Source organism: Ictidomys tridecemlineatus, chromosome 1, assembly GCF_052094955.1.
Source record: "Ictidomys tridecemlineatus isolate mIctTri1 chromosome 1, mIctTri1.hap1, whole genome shotgun sequence".
Classification (NCBI taxonomy): Eukaryota; Metazoa; Chordata; class Mammalia; order Rodentia; family Sciuridae; genus Ictidomys; species Ictidomys tridecemlineatus.
This window is the reverse complement of record NC_135477.1, coordinates 61,492,793-61,514,436: the sequence shown is the minus strand read 5'-3', so window position 1 is coordinate 61,514,436 and position 21,644 is coordinate 61,492,793. Positions and strand designations below refer to the sequence as shown.

At 35.9% G+C, this 21,644-nt stretch overlaps 1 long non-coding RNA gene across 1 annotated transcript in view; it reads right to left on the bottom strand.

Annotated features, from left to right (window-relative positions):
- LOC144366268 (uncharacterized) overlaps positions 1 to 21,644 on the bottom strand; it is a 101,719-nt gene that overhangs the window by 19,847 nt on the left and 60,228 nt on the right. The window contains exon 2 of the long non-coding RNA XR_013425282.1: positions 1,604 to 1,968. This is a non-coding gene — a long non-coding RNA (uncharacterized LOC144366268). The remainder of the gene's footprint in view (positions 1 to 1,603; positions 1,969 to 21,644) is intronic.

The window sequence follows — 21,644 nt, the reverse complement described above, 5'->3', positions numbered from 1 at the left end:
AGGCAGCACGGTATTCAGTCAGGGGCTTAGATATTGCCTACATCTTTTAGCTTGGCTTTCTATAAGAATCAGGAGCAGTAAACAGAGCTAAACGATTTTTAAAACTTTCAGTTTGGCCAGAAAAGTTCATGTCATGCTAGAGCTAAGGAAGTTGTGCTTGTTGAAGAGATTGTGACCCCTGAAGAAATGTTATATGATGATAATAGAAAAGATTTCTTGAGGAAATCTCAGGAACACACCAAGCAGGCTCCAGGATGTAGAAGGGAAAATTACTTTTAGAGTAACTCAAGGGAGTACCCTGCTTGCACAAGGGATGTAGGCTGGACTGCCCAGGCACTCAGAGGCCACTGCAGCCTTGATTCCAAGGAGCCTAGCTATTTGGCTAGTTGGTAGCAGACCTTGGCATCATCCATATGGTGCTGGTTCTGTAGGAATATAGAATGCTAAATAGAAGAGGTATCCACTGAGATATCAAAGGAAGGCCTGGGAGGCCAGGCAAATTGTAGCAGGGTTGGAATCCCTGCAGGATGGCAGTTATAACTACCCAAAATTAATTTGTTCATGCATTTGTCAGTTTCTTGTTTTCTTTCACTAATATATGGGCTCCATAATGGCAAATGCTTTGCAGATCTTGTTATACTTCTGGGTATATAAAAGGAAATGAAACTGCTGTCTTGAAGAATGATGCATGAAGCTATGAAGATGAAGTTGAAACTGGAATGGAGACTCCAGGAATTAAGAAGTGCAAATAAGGGGTTGGGGTTGTGGCTTAGTGGTAGAGTTCGATCCTCAGCACCACATAAAAATAAATAGACCAAATAAAGGTATTGTGTCCAACTACAACTAAAAAAATTTATTTAAAAAAAAAGAGGTGCAAATAATGTGGGCTGTCTGCTGGGAAAAGCTGCTGGCAGGGTTGAGAGCCAGGCGTAAAGAGAGGCCATGTGCACTACAACAGGCAAAGCCAAGGGGGTAGGGTTGCCCTGGCCTTTTGAAGAGCTCATCTTGTAGACATGAGTCCTAGATGCTGAGCGTAGCACTACAGGACCTGTTTGCCCAGCTGTGTTTTTGTCATGCGTTGATCCCATTCCTTCTTCCTATGCCCCTATTCCTTCCTTTTGGATTGGGAATATTTACTCTGTCACACTACCTATACTAGATATCTTGATTTTGATATTTATAGGCACTGGTGGTCAAGAGTTTGCCTTGAGTCTCAGAGAAGACTTTGGACTTGAACTTTTGGGCAATGCTAAAACTGTTAAGACTATGGAATTCTTGGAGATGGATTAAATGCATTTTGCACTGTGAGATGGACCTGAGCTTTTGTGGACCAGGGGTGTAATATTATAGTTTGGATACAAGGTTTCCCCCCAACAGCTCCTCTTAATGCAAGCACTTTCAGAGGCAAAATGGTTAGATTGTAAGAGTTATTACCTAATCAGTTCAACCTACTCAAGTCCATTTCCTACTTTTTCCTTGAGTTTCTTTTTTTGTCAATTGAATGAGTTTCATATATTTTGTGATATTACCACCTTATCAGATGTATGCTTTGTAAATAGTCTTTTCAGGGCTGGGGATGTAGCTCAAGCGGTAGTGTGCTCACCTGGCATGCGCGTAGCGCTGGGTTCCATCCTCAGCATCACATAAAATAAAAATAAAAAATAAAGAGGTTGTGTCCACCAAAAAATTAAAAAAATAAAAAAAAATTTTCTCTCTCTCTCTTTAAAAAAAAAGTCTTTTCCACTCATAGGTTGCTTTTCCACCTTATTGTTTTCTTTGCTTAGGAGACTTTTTAGTTGGATGTAGTACCACTTTTTTGTTGTTTTTATTTCTTTGCTCATTTTGATGTCATATCCAAAAAACCATGGCCAAGACCATTGTCAAGAAGCTTGTTCTTTACACTTTCTTCTAACAGTTTTTCAGTTTTCTTTCTTGGTCAATAGATGTATGAAAAGTCCTTTGATATCACTACAGATAAGAGAAATTCAAATGAAAAACATAATCAGATATCATCTCACACCTATTAAGATGTCTAATAAAAGTTGAAAAATAGATAGCACATTAGGATGTGGAGAAAAGGGAACCTTGTATATTTTTAGTGAGAATGGAAATTGGTACAATTGTTATGGAAAACAGTATAGAGATTCCTCAAAAAATTAAAAATATGTCTGCCATATATCCAGCAATACTACTTCTGGGTATATAAAAGAAAATGAAACTATCTATACAAACATGCTTAGTGCACATTATTCACCATAGCCAAGATGTGGAAATAATCTAAGTGCCCATTCACAGAAGAATGGATAGATAAATTGTGGTATATATACACAGTACTGTTCAGACTTAAAAAAGAAGGGAATCCTCCCATTTGCTACAACATGAATCATCTTGGAGAACACGAAATAAGCCTGAGTCAGAAAGTATAATACTATATAATATCATGTATAGGTAGATTCTTAAAAAGTCTGTTTAAAAAGAAACCAAAAAATTTCTAATTTAATTTTATAGAACCATAGACTAGGTGCTTACTAGGAATCGAGGGTTAAAGAAAAAAAGGTAGAAAATGATCAAAGGGTGCAAAGCTTCAGTTACATTGGATGCGTCAGTGCTAGAGATCAAATGTATGGTATGGGACTACAGTAACTAATACTGTACTGTATACATGAAATTTGCTATGAGAGTACATTTTAAATGTTCTCATCACACACAGACATGTAACTATGTTAAGAGATAGGTATATTTTAGCTTGACAATATTGAACAGTTCACTATCAATAATGGTAGTCAGTGGTTTAATTTCCTTTAGGTATATTCCCACTGAGTATCTGCCAAATGTATCCATATACTGTTCCAAATGCTGTGCTGGGAGAACAGTAGAGAACAAGATCTGCAAAGCGTTTTCCATTATGGAGCCCACATATTTGTGAAGGAAAACAGGAAACAGACAAATGCATGCACAAATTAATTTTGGGTAGTTATAACTGCCATGGATAAAAAAAAAAACAAGAGTAATAAGATAAGGAGTGGATTGCAGTAGAGCTAGTTTAGATAGTGGGCAGGTAATATTGGAGTAGAACTATCTTAATGGACAGGAAAGATGTCTCTAGGGAATGGACATATGCACAGAGTTTAAATAAAACAGGGAGTAAGTCAGGTTAGGCTCTATGAGAAGGAATCAGGAAATCAGCCATATTTTGTTGAATTGTTTATTTTCTGGTCAATTTTCCTGTTACCTAGAAGTTTTGATCTTGAATCTGTGACTAGGGCGAAATGAAAGCAGGAGAGTTTTCTGAGCACTTATTATGTGCTGTACTTCCCACTTTAAACAGGTTCATTATGCCTGCTAATGAAACACCTAATCATGCTGTCATTTATCCTATCAGTTCTATGAAGTTATTATTCTCACAAGGCAGACACTGAGACTGGAGAATTTTCAGCCACTTGCTCCAGAATTCTAAGGGTCTGAAACAGAATTTAAAGAGATTCCATCCATCACTGACAAAGTCTCCAAACAGCACTACAACACAAGAGGACTGTGCCCTATAAAGCCTTGGAAAACCAGTCCCCTGCTCTTCCCTCCCCCTTTAAATTTTTAAAAGCTATTAGTCCTTACATATATCCAAAAACTCTCAAGTCTTCACTTAACAGAAGCATGGACTACACCCACCTGATCATGAGAGTGTGGTTCTTGTTTGAAAACAGAAGACTGCCCATACCCAAATGCAACCAGGGGACAGCTAGAATGTGAGCTTGGTTTTCTATTTCTACTATCCAATCCTGATAATCAGGGGTTCAAAAGAATTTCAGCTGTCTTCCCCTTGGGGAACTTTCAGATCAATCAATGATTTTTTGTTTTGTATGTACAACTAAGTGGCATTTTGTCAACACACATGTCTTTGGCCAGCTGTAGGAATCATTACTACAAAGATATGTGGCTTTTTAGAAATTGTTCAGACAAACTTATGAAGCAGTAATTGTGGAAAAGAGGGTTTTCTCTTGGGAAACTTTATACTTATTTAAGATGCAGCCTTGCTTTAAATATTTGGGGAAGAAGAAAAGGCATCGAGAAGCTTCGATCTGCAATTTAATCTTGAATGTTTAATCTATGAGTTAGTAATTTTATTCCTTTCATGGAAATGAGAAATCTGAGACTTAGGAATGTTTTCTGAGTCACCTAGTACTAATCATCCAGCAAATTAAGATTTGAGTTCATTTCTATCCAGATGTGCCAAAGTCTGTGTTCTTTGAACTAAAGCAGCTACCTCTTTTGGAATTTATGTTCAGAATCATCAGCATATTTTTTTCCAAATAACCCCACTAGTATTTGAGAGTTTTTCTTTCAATGTAAATTTGTTTAGAATATTAAATTCATTTGAAGTCAAGTCTGAGTGGATGATCACATTGTATGATATCATTTTTGTTACTCCCAACTAGAAATAAAAGAGAAGGGCAAGATTACTTATCATTCATCTTTGCTTTCTTTTAGCCACAAGCATTGAGCTTTGTACATAGTCAATCTGTGGATTTTTTTTAAAAAAGATTTTGCTTAAATGTAACACATTGATCTAGGTATCAACCATCTATACCTAGTATTAACTTATTGAACAGATTTTCTGTTTGTGAGAAGAAGCCTGAAAGAATGGGATATAGGACAGATGAGTTTTTATGGTGGGGCTATGACACAGGAAGGTCAAATGTCAGTGGGTTTTTTTTGTGGGAAAAAGAGAGGACAGGTGGAGGGTAGAGACTGGGAAGGTTGAGTAGGGGAGTAGGGTGGGCAACATGAGAGTCAAAGAGACTGAGTCACAGGTTCAGACTCCAGAAATGGGCTGGAGGGGAGAGAATAAAAGAAGCAAGGCTTTCTTTCCAGCCTTAGGAGAGAAACACACTTTGGGAGTAAAATGTAAAAAAATGTGGACATAAAATTATGCTTCCAGGATCCACTTGGAGCCTTAGAAGTCGTGGTAACCTCATTTGCCTCAGGTAGAGCTGAGCACTTTTCTCACTTGACTAAACCATGGAGTTAAATCCAGCTAAAATATAAATTCTTCTATTTTTTTGGAAGCCTTGACAACACCCCTGACTCAAATATAGTTGTGGTTATTATGGAATGAGAACATACCTTTAATCCCATCCATCACAAATAACCAGCAAAGGGAAAGTAATTAGTAAATGTTTGTGCTTTAATTTATTCAGCCTACTTAACTTCATGAGGTAGAGACAGGCAAGGTTCTCTTTTAAGTTACATGTTTACTGAGACCAAGTAGGTGAATGTTAAATCATGAAATCTTAGGAACATACATATGGAAGCACACAGACTTCACCTTCATTAGGGGATAATTCTTGGAAACAGAACTTCAATAACATTGTCACCCCCATTTGTGCATCTATAAAAAGCAGCACCAATTTTAGTGAGGCACCTAGAATATCTTATAGAACTTTGGCATATAATTAATTCAAAATGCTCTGTCATTAAATCATGTAATCATGCTTTGTGAGCATACATGAGTTTAATTGGGAGTAATGTAACTAAGGAGACTGAGATCTAAAATGCTGTAAATAAAATAACTGCTAGCAGTTCCAGCAGTATAAATTTAGATCAGCAGGCAATCTTTCAAAGGTCCCAGGGCTGGGTTAGCAGTCTCTCTCTTCTATGGGAAAACAACAGAAAGATCACCACGCCTTTTAAATGGAAGGTCTGCTGCATAGTGTGGGAGTGCTCCAGTATCAGCAGGGAGGGAAACTGGACATCAGCTCACTGAACCATCAATAAGCTGCTCTTAGTTTGCAGAGGAGAAATGAGTATAGCACAGTCATAGACTCTTTGAAGTTGGGATATTACACTGTAGCGAAAAGAACTCTGCATTTTTAATGGTGCCATATTTGACTTTCATCATTTGTTCCTCACTGGTAGATGGAGAGAATAGTACCTGCTTTGTAGAGGTTTTGAAGGATGGAAAACAACAACAAACAGCAATAACAGAAAAACAATTCATGGGGTGCTTGCTACAGTGCCTGGCATGTAGGAGATACTCAATAAATGCTATTGGTTTTCCCATTCCCCCAGCACAAAATGTCCCGTACATTGTTAGAATAGATAATTGTTGACATGACTAAAGTGTGTCCATTGAGATGAATTCCCCAAGGGTGGCCTATATTTCTAGTCAGATACCCAAAGGAACAAATGGAACTCAGATCATATTTAAGACATAGTCAGGCTAACAGAGACAGAAAATTGAGGTAAAAAAATCACAAGGTCAATAGTGGCTGCTTTCCTATGATGGGATCCCAAAGTTGAAGGCAGAAAAACAGACATGAGGCATTTTGCTCTGCCATTTTTCCTTCTTATGCTTATACACCCATTACTAACTGATGTCAGCAGTCTGCCCTCTCTAACCAGATGGGTCCTCAGACTCAAAAGCACAGTGTTCTAGTGGGCATTTATAATCCATTAGCATTAGCACTATGACACAGCCTATTTGCTATTCTTGGTGGAAGGCTGGAGTCCACTGCCTGCCAGACCCTATCCATTGAAAAACAAAAGGAAAACAATTAGTCCTCTCTTTATTCCCCTTCTGAATGACTCCCAAAGCAAGAGGGAGAGAGCTCTGTTCCTTTCTCTTTGCTGAGTGACTCTAGTCTGTAGGTGATTCTTTACACCTTATATTTGCATACCATTTTACAGTTTATAAATATTTTTTTTCAAAAATTTTTAACATTTATGTTTTAGTTGTAGGTGGACACAATACATTTGTTTTATTTTTATGTGGTGCTGAGGATTGAACCCAATGCCTCATGCATGCTAGGCGAGCCCGTCACCTCTGAGCCACAACCCCAGCCCCCAGTCTTAAATACTTTTAAGTACACATAATCCTGATAAAAACTATAAGTAAGAGGTGGATTAAATATTTTTACACTCACTGTATCTAGGAGAAAATCAAGGTTCTGAGGAGTTAATGAACTTATCCAGGATGATAGAGCCAGTAAGTGGCATATTTGGAACTTGAAGTTTGAGATATTTAACTGAAAAATCTGGTAATTACTTTAAAGGCAAATGCCACAGTTAGTAAGTAAGTAATGGTACACAAATGCTTCATGAGGAAACTCTGGTCTTCAAAGAGAAGATAATATTTGGAGTCGATAAAACATAGTAGGACGTGTTCTAGGTTAGGCACCATAAGCAATGGTACAGAAGTATGATTTTGTGGGCTTGGCAAACAATGGAGGTAGGTATCAGACACAGGAAAGAGAACACTAAGATTGGCATGGGTGGTAATGTAGGGGTACTGGGGAATATTAGAAAAAGAGCAGACCAGGAAGCTGATCCCTCCTAAGAAAGGCTTGGGGCAAACACACTGCATCACTTTGTTGATCATCAAGCTATAATCCATGATTTTATGTAAACCTTTTGGAATCAATTTATATTTTCAATTTGTCAGATATGGGAACTGTCCAAATTGCCTTTCTTTGTTCCTTCAAAAAAAAAAAAAGATGGAAAGAAAGAAAAGATTTAAGGTAGAAAGGAGAAATCTAATATTCTTGAGTTAGCAAGCAGTTTGTATTCTTTTCTTCCTACCCCTTAGTGACTTTTTATTTGTCTGTGTTTCATGGCCTTGGAAAATAAGAATATTGAATATGCATTTAATGTGCAAAAACCAACAATATTTATATGTATATATAATACATATATATATACACACATATAAATGTTAGCATGCTAAAGCTTATAAGGAATAAAAAAATCTCTTCTAAACCTCAGAGGAAAAAGTGATAAAATGACTAAAAACTAAGCTTAAATGACAATGTACAAGATTTGTGTGAAGAACATTTTAAACATTAATGAAAGATAGAAATATGGCTTGCACAATTGAAACCCAGTCTTGTTTCTGTAAAGATCAGCATAAATATATTGATTTTCTTAATTAATGTATAAATTAATATAATTATAATCAAATAACTCTAAAACTTTTTCCTTGAACAAGATAAGCTGCCGATAATTTATATGAAAAAAATTGGAAGCCACAATGGTCAAGAAAAATTATAAAATAGAAGAGCAATGAGTTAGGCTTAGTCCTATGGCAGAGTAAATTGTAAATAGAAATTAAAATGATGTGGTACTTGATGCTAAATACAGATAAATTAATAAAGTACAGCCCATAAATAGATGTAAATACACACATATATGTATTTAGGATATGGTAAAAATAGTATTGCTTATCAGTAGGGTAAAATGAATTCTTCACTAAGAATTAAACAATTATATAGAAGAAGATAAAGAAATCAGAGAAGGGCTGGAAGAAAATAGACACACACACACACACACACACACACACACACGTATAGGGAGAGGAAAGCCTTGCTAGTTGAGACACAAAATCTACAAATCATAAAACTATATCAATATATTTATTGAAATTAATGTTTTAATCTGCAAGAAAAAACACAAATAAGTTCCAATGGAAATCTGAGAAAAGTATCTACATATCTTAGACTAATTTTTCTAATTTATTAAATATAATAAAATATGAGGAAAATTTTTAAAAATCAGTAGAAAAATTGGAAAATATATGAAGAATTCATAGCAAAATATAGAATTCTTAAAAACATAAAATTGTCTTCTCACACTAATCATGAGAGAAATTAAATTATAACTACAATGATAATGTTTTTACATATCAAATGTAAAAGATAAAATAGTTATTGTATTGCATTAGTAAAGAACAAAATAATAGTTAATTTCAGACATCAGGTCCAGTGGCATATACCTGTAATCCCAGCAAGTTGGGAGGCTAAGGCAATAGGATCACAGTGGAAACTGGCCTGGGAAACTCAGTGAAACCCTGTCTCAAAATAAAATAAAATGAGTTAGGAATGAGGCTCAGTGTTAAAGTGCCCCGGCATCAATCTTTAGCACTAAGAAAACAAAATATCAGGGATGGTACAGTGATCAGTAGTACTCTTGGAAGGTAATTTGCAATATCTTTTAAAATTTTAAATACATGTTTCCTTTATTTCAGAAATTCCAATTTTAAGAATTTGTTCTACAGTTGTATTATCACATATGTATGTAGAACATGTAGAAACATAATCATTCTATTATTGTTTATAATACTAAGGGATTGAAACAACCTAAATGTTAGTATGGTACTGGTTAAATGCATATAATGAAATATCATGCAGCTATTAAAAATTAAAAGTTTTAAATATTAGCTCTGTTTTGACCACAGCACACTTCCAAGGTCTCTTTTATTTTGGCAAAATCTCAAAGGAGGATGGGAGGGATTATGTATAGTGACTGCTCTCTTCAGTTATATTCATTATAACAAAGAATAATTAGAAAGATAAATAAATTTAGACAGGCAGAGGGCATAGATCTTTTTGCTCTTTACATCTCTGAGTGCAAAAAGAAGAGGACAAAAGAGATAGTTTAAAGAGTATATCATGGTCAGACATGTCCCTGGAAAATCCTTATGGAGACAAGTAGAAAGTCCCTTGATTCCATTGTATAGGAAGCTCTATGATCTATGACACAGACACAGAAAAAGACCACCTCAGTATGGCATAGCAAAATGTCAGGGCCAGGATCCCAGAAGGTAATCCTGGAGACCATGGCTTGCCTAATAGCATAATTCTATCCCTACCTAGTAGCCTGTAATACCTCTGGATGTTAATACAGGTGGGAGGTTGGGTAGGGAATAAAACTCTAGGAAACCTTTTCAGAGAGCCTCAATTTCACTGGATTCTTAACCCTTCATCAGCTGGAGCATCCTTGTGAAGAAAGAGGAGGACATTTGTAGACCTCCATTTGTGCAGATGCATTTGTCTGCATGTCACCTGGGTTATTAATGAAATAATAATTTCTCCACTGTCCTCCATCTAGTGGTTCTGACCTAAGTGCTCTGGGATGGGCCCAGGTTTTGGCATTTGTTAAATGTTTACCCAGGTAATTCTTCTGTGCAACCAGGTCTGAGAATCAAGGGCCATGTTCTTATATTTTATTCTGTCTTTCTTCCTCTTTTAAAAACTCTTTGATAATGCTTGTGAGTAGCAATGTCTAATGTTTGCCAGTTTTATTTCTGATGTCCTTCAAACTCATTTGGGTCTCTTGGGAGAAAAAGAGAAAAAAGTCAAGACAGAGAGAGACTTATTGGAAGAGAGAGGGCTGGGTGAGGGGAGAGACAGAGAATGTCAAAGAGGGAGAGAAATTGAAATGGAAATGCTGAATTCTTCCTTCCAAACTTATTCCAGAATCTTCAAGCACAGGACCTGAAAGTTTGCAGTTTACATGCTTCTGAGTTAATTTTTATGCACACTTGAAGTTGGAAAGTCTGAGCTGGGAGATTCATTTATAGTACAATTGATGGAGCAGAAAGGGACTTATGCCAACTGGTGAAGGATGATGAGACAGAAGCCTCATTGTCAAAGAGAACTGGGCTAAGCTGAGGAGCTTGTGCAGGCTGTTTGGATCTCAAATAAACAACCCCACAAACCTGAGGACTTTTATATGAAAATCAAAATCTAACCGCATTCACTTTTTCCATGAGAAACCCAGCTGAGTTGGGCACTTGGAAAGAAGCTCATCAATTACACCAGCCATTGGATTCAGAGCCCATCCTAATCCAGTATGACTTTGCCTTAACTTGATGACATCTGTGAAGACCCTATTTTTAAACAAAGTCACATTTAGAGTTACCACTAGGACTTCAATGTATGCTTTTGAAGGACATAATTCAACCCACCACAGACACTTTGTGCAAAGCTACCTTCATTTTACACGTAGCTATTTTACCAATGAGACTAGCAGTAGCCAGACTTTTCAAATCCATTTTTGTCATTTCTTCATTTATAAACCTATAAATTATTCTTTCCAGAGTTGTATTTCCACTCTGGTCAAAGTATAGCTAAGAAGGAAGGGATGATGATACCTCATCACTTTCTCCTTTTCTAGGCTGAGATGCATTAAATTACACTGACAAGACAGATGCCTTGGGAGCAAATGACTAGTTTATGGAGAAAAAAAAAAGAGTCACAAAGTATATGTAAAAATAGTTTTTCATTTTTGAGCTTTTTTCATACCCAAATGCTAGAATATCTATTTGACCATAGAAGTCACATTTGGATTCACAGAGCCATTTTTGTCCTCTGTACCTGAATATCATTGTAGAAAAGCACAAAATTCCAGAGAGGAAGCAAAGAGGTCTCTTTGGATTTCCTAGTGACATTTTGACTTGATTTTTCTTTTTCTTTTTTTCCTGTAGAAAAGGAATGGCTGAAAGAAAACTCCTCAAATTAAGTTCTAAGCCAACTGCTTTTAAGTCCTTGTAAAGCCATGAAACAAAGAAAAGTCTTTGCTATTTATTCATTGACTAGGAATAAGCTGAGTTTTTACTCAAAGAGCTTTTATTTCCTTTGGGCATTGCAGGCATCATGCATTTTAAGTGGACAACTCTAATTCCAAATTGTCAAAGAAGAGAAGAACCTTTAGGATCAGGTTGCCAGGACCCAGAATCATAATCATAAGGATAAGGATAAAGAATGCAGAGAAATAGACGTAATAAGGAGGAAGTGAAGTCAGGAGCAACAGATATCAAAACCAGAAAGGCTGGGGAGGGCAAACTTCTGCAGTGGATCAAGGCAGATTATTATTACTGAGGAAAAGTCTTAGTGCCTGGCTTGGTCTGGTGATATCCCATTGGCTTTCACAGAATTCAAAAATGGCTTCTACAACATCATAGAAATTTTACTGAAGCTGCTCATTGGAAGGGGACTCTCTTAGGCACATCGTGGATTTTGTTTTCATATTTAAGGGAGATGTCAAATGTACAAGGAAAAGACAAAGGAGATTCAGACTTCAGTTCCTTTGTTGTTTGCAGTCTGACCACATGAGCTGTACACAATATGCAAAAATCTTGTTTCTGAAGGAATGGATGTTATTCGTCATCTTCCGGCTCCACCTTATAGGTGTGAGTTCAGAGTTATCTTGCTTTCTCATCGATAATGTTATAAAGGAACTTTCAGGGAGATGAGAGCATATGGCAATCATTTCCCTGATTTGTGGGAGAGTGAAGGTAATGCAAGTAGATTTTGACTCGGGTGGAAGCCAATGTTACAAAGGAAGGGAGCCATTTTGTAGGGCAGTTTTTCCCTTCACAGTGACAGACCATACCAATTGCTAAAAAGTAGCCAGCACTGTCGCCTGGATTACAGCCTCTGTGCTTGTTGTAGAAACGGAACTTTCAAGTGTTGGTCTTGGAGCATCAACAGCTACCTGAGAAGAAGCTGCCTCTTGAGAAAGAGGGAATCTGCAGATCTACTACATTTGGTCCTACATTTTATTTTGAGCCTGTATCAGCTGAACTCCCAGCCCTGAAATGCAGCTTTGAAAGACTAGACTGGAAATTGTAGAGTAGATATCGGGATTGTGCATGTGGTGTGTGTGTGTGTGTGTGTGTGTGTGCATGTCCATGTTCATGAACTCAGAAGGTTTAGGGGAAGCTGACTTCTGAGATTGACTCATGTTACTAGACAGAATTATTTGACTTATATTTCTGTGTGGACTTAGAGTGGTACACCTGAGTCTAAAATGTCATTATCTGTTGGAATGAGAAGGAAATTTGTTGGGCTGAACAGGAACAGGAGAAATACAAAACTAAGTATTCTCAGTTATACCTGTATGTCTTCTATAGGATGAATAGACTGAGAAACTTTAGGTTTAACCTTGTATTCATTACTTCAGAATTGGGCATTTCTTATATGCTGAGACTTAAAAGACCCAAAGAAAAGTCCCATTCCCCTCTAAACTTTTCCACTAAGACTCCATAACATTTTCATACTCGGTACTTGTGTACCGAAAGATAGGGTTGCTTGTTTAAGATTACGAGAGGTTTCCAGTGCATTTTGCAACCTATATGGTTGCTCTCCAACTCACTTGCCATCACTGTCTTCTTCATTGCTGTACTCTCTCTCCTGGATAGAAATTTCAAGCCAAATCATGTAGGAATACCACTGTCCTCTCACCTGTTCTACTGACCAGCCTCCTGTAAGCATCAGGATTCAGGTTTCAAGAAAATGAAAAGAAGCTTCTCCCACAGGGTATCTTAACACAAGAAGGTTAAGATACCTTGAGTTAATGCATTTAGGTCACCTGGTAACTTGGAGTTTTATATATGATACTTAAGTCTAAGTGTTTTTTAATGTAGTAGTGTAAATGTAGAAGTGACTTGATCAAATGTATATCTTCTTCTGAGAAGCGTCTGTTAAGTTCCTTAGCCCATTTATTAATTGAGTTGTTTGGTTTTTTGGTGTTAAGTTTTTTGAGTTCTTTATATATCCTGGGATTAGTGCTTTATCTGACATGCATGTGGCAAAAATTTTCTCCCAAAATATAAGCTCTCTCCTTACCTCATTGATTGTTTCTTTTGCTGAGAAGACACTTTTTAGTTTAAGTCCATCCCATTTATTAACTCTTGATTTTATTTCTTGTGCTTCAGGAGCCATGTTAAGGAAGTCATGGCCTAATCTGACATGATGAAGATTTGGGCCTACTTTTTCCTCTGTTAAGCACAGGGTTTCTGTTCTAATTCCTAGGTCCTTGATTCATTTTGAGTTGAGTTTTGTGCATGGTGAGAGATAGGGTTTTATTTTCATTTTGCTGCATATGGATTTCCAGTTCTCCCAGCACCATTTGTTGAAGAGGCTATTTTTTCTCCACTGTATGTTTTTGGCACATTTGTCTAATATGAGATAACTGTATTTATGTGGGATTTTCTTGTATCTTTTATTCTGTACCACTGATCTACATGTCTATTTTGGTGTCAATACCATGCCATTTTTGTTACTATAGGTTTGTAGTATAGTTTAAGGCCTGGTACTATGATGCCTCCTGCTTTACTCTTCTTGCTAAGGATTGCTATGGCTATTCTAGGTCTCTTATTTTTCCAAATAAATTTCATGATTGCCTTTTGTATTTCTATAAGGAATGACATTGGAATTTTAATTGTAATCACATTAAATCTGAATAGTGCTTTGGGTAGTATGGCCATTTTGACAGTATTAATTTTGCCTATCCAAGAGCATGGGAGGTCTTTCCATCTTCTAAAGTCTTCTTCAATTTCTTTCTCTAGTGTTCTGTAATTTTCATTGTAGAGGTCTTTCACTTCTTTTGTTAAGTTGAAAACTACTCTAAGATTTCTTCTCACTCTAGTCAGAATGGCAGTTATCAAGAATACATACAACAAGAAAGGTTGGCAAGAATGTGGGAGAAAAGGCACACTCATACATTGCTGGTGAGATTGCAAATTGGTGCAACCAATCTGGAAAGCAGTATGAAAATTCCTTGGAAAACTTGGAATGGAACAACCATTTGACCCAGCTATCCCACTCCTCGATTTATACCCAAAGGACTTAAAATCAGCATACTATAGCAACACAGCCACATCAATGTTCAGAGCAGCTCAATTCACAATAGTTAAAACTATGGAAGCAACCTAGATGCCCTTCAATAGATGAATGGATAAAGAAACTGTGGTATACAATGAAATATTACTCAGCATTAAAAGAGAATAAGATTATGACATTTGCAGTTAAATGGATGGAGTTGGAGAATATCATGATAAGCAAAGTAAGCCAATCCCATAAAATCAAAGGGTAGGGAGGGTAGGGAGGGTAGGGAGGGGGCAGTGGTACAGGAAAGATGGTGGAATGAGATGGACAACATTACCCTAGATACAGGTATGACCGCACATATGGTGTGACACTACATCATGTACAATCAGAGAAATGAAAAGTTGTGCTGCAGCTGTGTACAATGAATCAAAATGCACTTTCTTGTCATATATAACTAATTAAAATTAATTTTAAAAAAGGGAAAAATGATGTGACTTGACATAGGATCAAGTAGACCTAGACATGGACCTAAAAGCCCTAAATTTGAATCTCAGCTTTTCATGTCATAGCTGTCTGATTTGAGGAAAGTTACATAATTTCTTTGAGGCTCATTTTCTTCATTTGTAAAAGTGTGGACATAATATTTACCTCACAGCATTGTTCTAAGGATGGGATGATGTGTGGCTATGCCTAGTACATGGTAAGGAATTAATGTTTACCAAACAGAAAATTACTTTATACTTTTAAAAAATGTTTTTATATTTATTATCTAGTTGTTCTATTAATACCCCAATGAAGTAGACAAAGGTGATGAGGATAGAAATAAAATTAGAACCCAGGACATCTGACTTCCTAGTAGTATATCTGCTATTTCCCAATAGAGTAAATCCAAAGGGAACAATGGAATGAACCCTTCATCAACTTAATTACTTTAGACTTCAATGTGTTAAATGAAAAAATCAGAGGGAGTTGAACTGATTCACCATTTGAGTAAAACACTCAGCGAAATCCCCTTATTTGCTAAATAAAATTTGATAAAAATTTGACTTGCTGCTGTGCAAATTGGGACATGAGTTCGTAAGAGCATGTATGCATAATTAATGTGCCTATGGAATACAGCTTCATTTCAGAATGAAGTAAAAATTAACTTAACACAGAAAGTTTTTCCTATATAAGGCCCATCTGAAGAATTTAAGAAATACAACTAGAAGTCCATGCTGTCAGCCTCCTCTGGCCAGTTGACACAATGACGGACTTACACATTGTCAGCTCATCTACATCAAGTTGTAGTTTTTCTTGAATCTCAATATAGACTCTTTTTTTTTTTGCAAGTTAATGTGCATTTTGAGGGATGCTGGTTCTCTTCCCCAATACAGGAGATTCAAAGAGATACAGTCACCTGGCTCTAATCTGAGTAAAGTTGTCTTTGCTGAAAATGCTTATTCTCTTCCAATACCAGGGTGAGCAGTCAAGACTAATACTTTGTTTGGGGTATCTGAATAAGTAAAAGCATACCAGTTTTAGGGAAAGAGGCTTTCCATTTTTAGATTGTAAGAATTAACATGAGTTCATATGAGCATGTGTGCATAATTAATGTGCCTATGGAATATAGCTTTTGGAATATTTAGTTAATTGAAATTAAAGATTTATCAAGTAATCCCATCATGGTACCTCAAAAAAAAAAAAAAGAAAAAAGAAAAAAGAAAAGCATAGTTTAGGTTTCTGAAGAGATTTTTGTTTTAAAGTCCATCTAGGAAAGATTTCAACATAAACTTTTGTTGTTCTCTTTGAAATGGCTCTAAATAGTGCTGAAAGTGTCTAACTTATCTCAAAGATGCTAATTTGAGCCCCAGACAGCTGCAGTAGTTATTAATATGAGCACAATGGCTGACAATTTGACAAGAGCTTCTAGTTTTCATTTACTGCTTTCCTACTCAATGTCCTTTTTGTGCATAAGGCATAAAAACCATGGTCAGATGACTGATTTGGGAGACATGCCTGTAGTCTGATCAGTATCTGAGTACTCTTTTTTTATTTTTCTAGGAGAGTGATATGCTCTTAATAGGGAAGTTGGTGGACCTTATACTAAATTATAAATCCTTAACACATTATTATTCTTCCTATAATGCAGTGAAAATCCAAGGAGAAGAATCTTATTAATACAAAATTAGTGAGAAGTGATGTGTTCTTAATGCATATTTTCTCCAGATAAACTGACATATAAAAGCATCATGAGACATTGCTCCAGAATTAGAACAAATAAGCAATTCTTTCTCATTATCATTAACTAAAATGTAATTTAGAGATGGAAATTTTTACTCGAATTATTTTTACTTATTATTACCTTTGTAATTTTCCAGAAAGTAATGCTATTTAAATGAAAAGAAAAATCACATGGAAAGCATCTGATGCTGTGTTCTTTTCTTAATGTGTGCTGAATTCATGCGTATTTGTATTTGGTCTGTTGGTCTGTGTGTGTATTTTTTTTTTCTGTCAGAGCACCATTTTGCTTGGTTGGACATTTTTTGTAAATGCAGAAGGGCTTAAATCATCCTGTGGGCATCTCTGCATTTTTCACTTTCACCAACTTGTCTAATTCTGTAAATATTTCTTTACAAGGACGCAGCTAATCTTTTTGCTTGAATAAAAGCAAATAACCAACTAAATACTGAAAAAGTATAACTTAATATTTTTGATCTAAGCTGAGCCATAGACAGAACTATACAATAGGCATTTTCTATACTGTATACTTTCACAATTAAAACTGATGTCTTAGGAATTTGTGATTGATGAATCAGGAAACACATCTTGCTCAAGTAGCCTGTCTTTTCTGCTTAGAAGATAAGCTCCATAAGACCAGAGACTGTGTCTGTTTTTTTTGTTGTTGGTTTTTTTTTGTTGTTGTTGTTTATTTTGTTTTGTTTTGTTTTTCACTTTGAATCCTTTGTCTCTGGTATGTTGTTAGTGACATGAACCAATGAATAAATGCATTCTTACATACTTATACAGAGCTTGACTATAAGTTGTTTAGTCCTCACTACTAATATGTAATGTGGGTATTCTTATAATTTCCATCATACAGAGATATTTAAGCTCAGATTGCAATGATCTGCCCAATGTTATATAGGAAGGGAGGAACATCTGAAAATTTCTATCTTTTTATTTCAAAATCTAGGCTCTTTCTAAATCCACTATCTGCCATACAGCGCCTCAATTTTGCCATTATAATGTGAGAGCAATGATAAACTATATATAAATATGTGTTCAAATAAAACTTGATCTATAAAATAGATGGTGGGCTGGCTTTGGCACATAGACTATATTTTTTGGTTCTCTAGTATAATAGAATGTTAGAGGATCTAAGTTCTAGCCTAAGCCATACTATTAGAAACAACAATAAGATAACAAAAATACTAATAGACAACATTTATTAAAGTGATTTGGGGAATGCTATTTCATCCAATTGATCTCATTTAATAAACATAGGCATAGTAAAGTTATATAACTCACTTCAGGACATGGAAATTATAGAACTGAGTTTAAACTCAGAAATCTCTACTGTAGCATCCCCTCAAGCCTATGGCCTATGTAGGAAGCTTTGGTTTTCATCAAAATCAGACAAAAAAGTGGCAGGACCTGAAAGAAGTAACTTTGGGAGGGTGGACCCTTGCTATAGTTAGTAACTTCATCACGGGGACATGAAATCTAGAGAGAAGGAAATTTTTGTGTTTTCCCATGGAGCATGGGAATGCTGACTGCCTAGCATGATGAGTCTCGTGATGTGTTCATGGATGACACAGAACTCTGAAGGGAGTAGACTGGGGATGTCGCTGCTGGCATTTATAACTATTCTCTCTGGTCCCTGATTTCTTTCTAACATTTAACATGAATCTTTTCCTGACTTTGAGTAAAGAATAACTAAAGAAGTCATATATATAGAATATGCAAAGATTAAGACTGAGTAAGATAATGTCACAGTGCCAATTCAAAGATGTGCAAACCTATGCCTCAGGCCAGTTTCTAGACTGGGCATATGTACATATATTGCCCTCATGGTGCTTTGGAAGGATATAACTGAGCTGAAGCACTAGATCCTGGCCTCAGGAATATGGCTTGGTGACAAAGTGAGAATGTTGGGCAGGCTTAATTGGTTTTTCAGTGAAATAATGGTATATATCCTGAGTTTCCCCGAACACAGATGAAGTGTATAGATGAATTTTCAACATCACAGCTTATTCCACAGATTACATAGGGAGGTTAACATCCTGAGACCTGAGAAACTTCAATCACTTTTGTTATTGTTGAGTTTGGCCAGAGCCGTGTAAAATATGGTACCCTGAGAAGGGGGAGGAAGTAGAAAAAAAATCAGGAAAGAGAAAAAGATGAACAAAATATTACTTAGTTTAGTTTACAAAAAGAATGGTAGAGGAGGGAGAAATGAGGAGTTGCTGTTTAGGGGCACAGAGTTTGAGTTTTAATAGACAATAAAGTTGTACAGATCTGTTGCATAACAATGTGGATGTACTTAACATTACTGAACCGTATACTTAAAAATGGTTTATTACCCTACATATATAACCATATGACCGGTGTGATTCTACATCATATACAATCAAAAGAATGAGAAATTATACTCTATTATACATGATGTATCAAAGTACATTCTACTATCATGTATAACTAATTAAAACAAATATAAAATTTTTTAAAATCCAATTAAAAATCACTGTGATGATAAATGTCATGTTATGTTTTTTAAATTGCAATTAAGAAGATGAAAAAACCTAGCTACATGACTAACTATATGAAAGTGAAAATACCAAGAAGAATTGTTTTCCTCATTGATAAAATTGAGGTTATCATTCTTAAATTACGTTGATGAGGTTAAATGAGTATATATATATATATATATATATATATATATATATATATATATATATATGGTACTGTCAGTACTTCATGCTGTAGAATCTCTTAACATCCTCCAATACCCCATTTCCCATTATTTTGGTGGCAGATTTTACTTTTCTAAGAAATATTTTTCCAGGGAGGACAAAAACACTGTCTACTTATTTTAGCTTGCTTCTCGGGCCCCTCATTAGATAGCTGGAATGCATATGTGTTGTGGGACCCCTTAATGAAGTGAATAACACATCAACAGTTATCTTGATCAGCATTAGTGTTTGAAACCACTAAATTTCAAAGCAGGAACAACTCAAGGAATATGGAATGGAATGAAGTAGGCTAGTATTAGCATTTCCTTACATGTCCAAGGGAAGATTAGAAGCTGTTGGGATCAATATGTCTGACTCTCTAGACGTACCAAGACTAAGGAAAGTTTAAATAGAGAATCTGAACCAGAAAATCTAGTTCTAATCTATTGTCACTTGTCCTTTGAGGAAAATGGTGGAAGCTGAGGAGGACCAGTTTGGTGAGAGCTATGATTCATCTATGAATTCATCTTTTACTTGATGCTTAGAAGAGGTAAGGTAATTCACCTTCTTCTCCTGCATAATAGCTTCAGATTTAATTTCACAGAAACATGCATAATACAGTTATAAGAAACCTAATTTTAAAAGTGATTCTTGTTTTTTTTTGCATAAATTTGTATCAGGCAAAGATGATGGGTATACCCTAGGAGTAGGTGTTGCCAGGAATAGTGAGAGAATGCCAAAAGAGTCCCTTTCTGACCTTCTAGGTGAGGAGGCAAGAATGAGAGTGTGTGACCACACACCAATACATGGATATACAATTGCACATTCACTGTACCAATTAAGCACAATGCAAGGCAGGTACATTAATAATTATCAAGTCCAGAGCTTTGAATTATTAATGTTCCAGATGTTTACAGAAAGGAGAGATAAAGGTAAGCAGGATTAGAGGTTTTTAAACTCTAATGTGCAATCAAATCCCCTGGGGATCTTAGCAAAATGAAGACTTAGACATCTATCTAAGGCAGGGTCCCAGAGTCTACATTTCTTTTTTTAAAATTTTTTATTTGTTATTTTTAGTTATACATAACATTAGAATATATTTTGACATATTATATACATACATGGAGTATGACTTACCATTCTTGTGATTGTACATGATGTAAAGCAACACTGGTCATGTATTCATATATAAACACAGGAAAGCAATGTCCAATTCATTTTACTTTATTTCTTGTACCCATTCCCTTTCCCTTCCCTTAATTCCCCTTTGTATAATCAAAAGTACTTCTGTTCTTCCCTCCCTGACCCCTTAATGTGTATTAGCATCTTTATATCAGAGAGAACATTTGGCCTTTGTTTTTTGGGGATTAATTTATTCACTTAGCATGTTAGTCTCCAGTTTCATCCATTTACCAGCAAATGCCATAACTTCATTCTTCTTTATGGCTGAGTAATATTCTGTTTTGTTTATAGACCACATTTTCTTTACTCATTCATCTGTTGAAGAGCACCTAGGTTGGTTCTATTGCTTAGATATTCAGATTCTCATTTCTAACAGATTTACACTCCACTGCATTTGTTCATGCATTTGTACATTTGTTCACAACTGAATCTGTTGCATACCATGTATATGCTATAAATCAGGGCTAAAACAATGATGAAAATTCAGCCTTTCCTTCAAGAAGAGAACCAACAGGTAGAAAGGCATGGTGGCACATGCCTGTAATCCCAGTAGTTCAGGAGGTTGAGGCAGGAGGATTGTGAGTTCAAGACCAGTGTCAGTGATTTAGCAAAGCCCTCAGCAGCTTAGCTAAACCCTGTTTCAAAAATTAAAAAAACAAACAAACAAACCCCAAATCTGGAAATGTGGCTCAGTGGTTAAGCATTCCTAGGTTCAATCCCCAATGCCAAAAACAACAAAAAAGAAACCCAACAGCTAAAACATATTAAAATACAGAGAAATAATTGGTAGAAGTATTCTCAGTGTTCTCTATCTAAAAGTAGATTACACAGACTGATTTATGACGAATGGATAAGCATTTTCATGACAAGTTGCTATAGGAAGTGAGGGGATGATGCAGATAGGAGGAGGGATACGTAGGAAGGCCTGGGGGTATTTAATAGCATTATTAAGGTTAAGTTTCCTTGTTCTTTTTTTTAAATAGCCAAAATAAGGTGACAAAATTTATAGTATATTTTGAACATTTCCACTGAATAAATGAAAACTTGCCATAATAAGTATGCTGTAAGTGTATGCTATATTAAAAATAAGTATTATTGTTTTTTATAAACACTAAGGTACATTAGAAGATAAATGGGATATAAG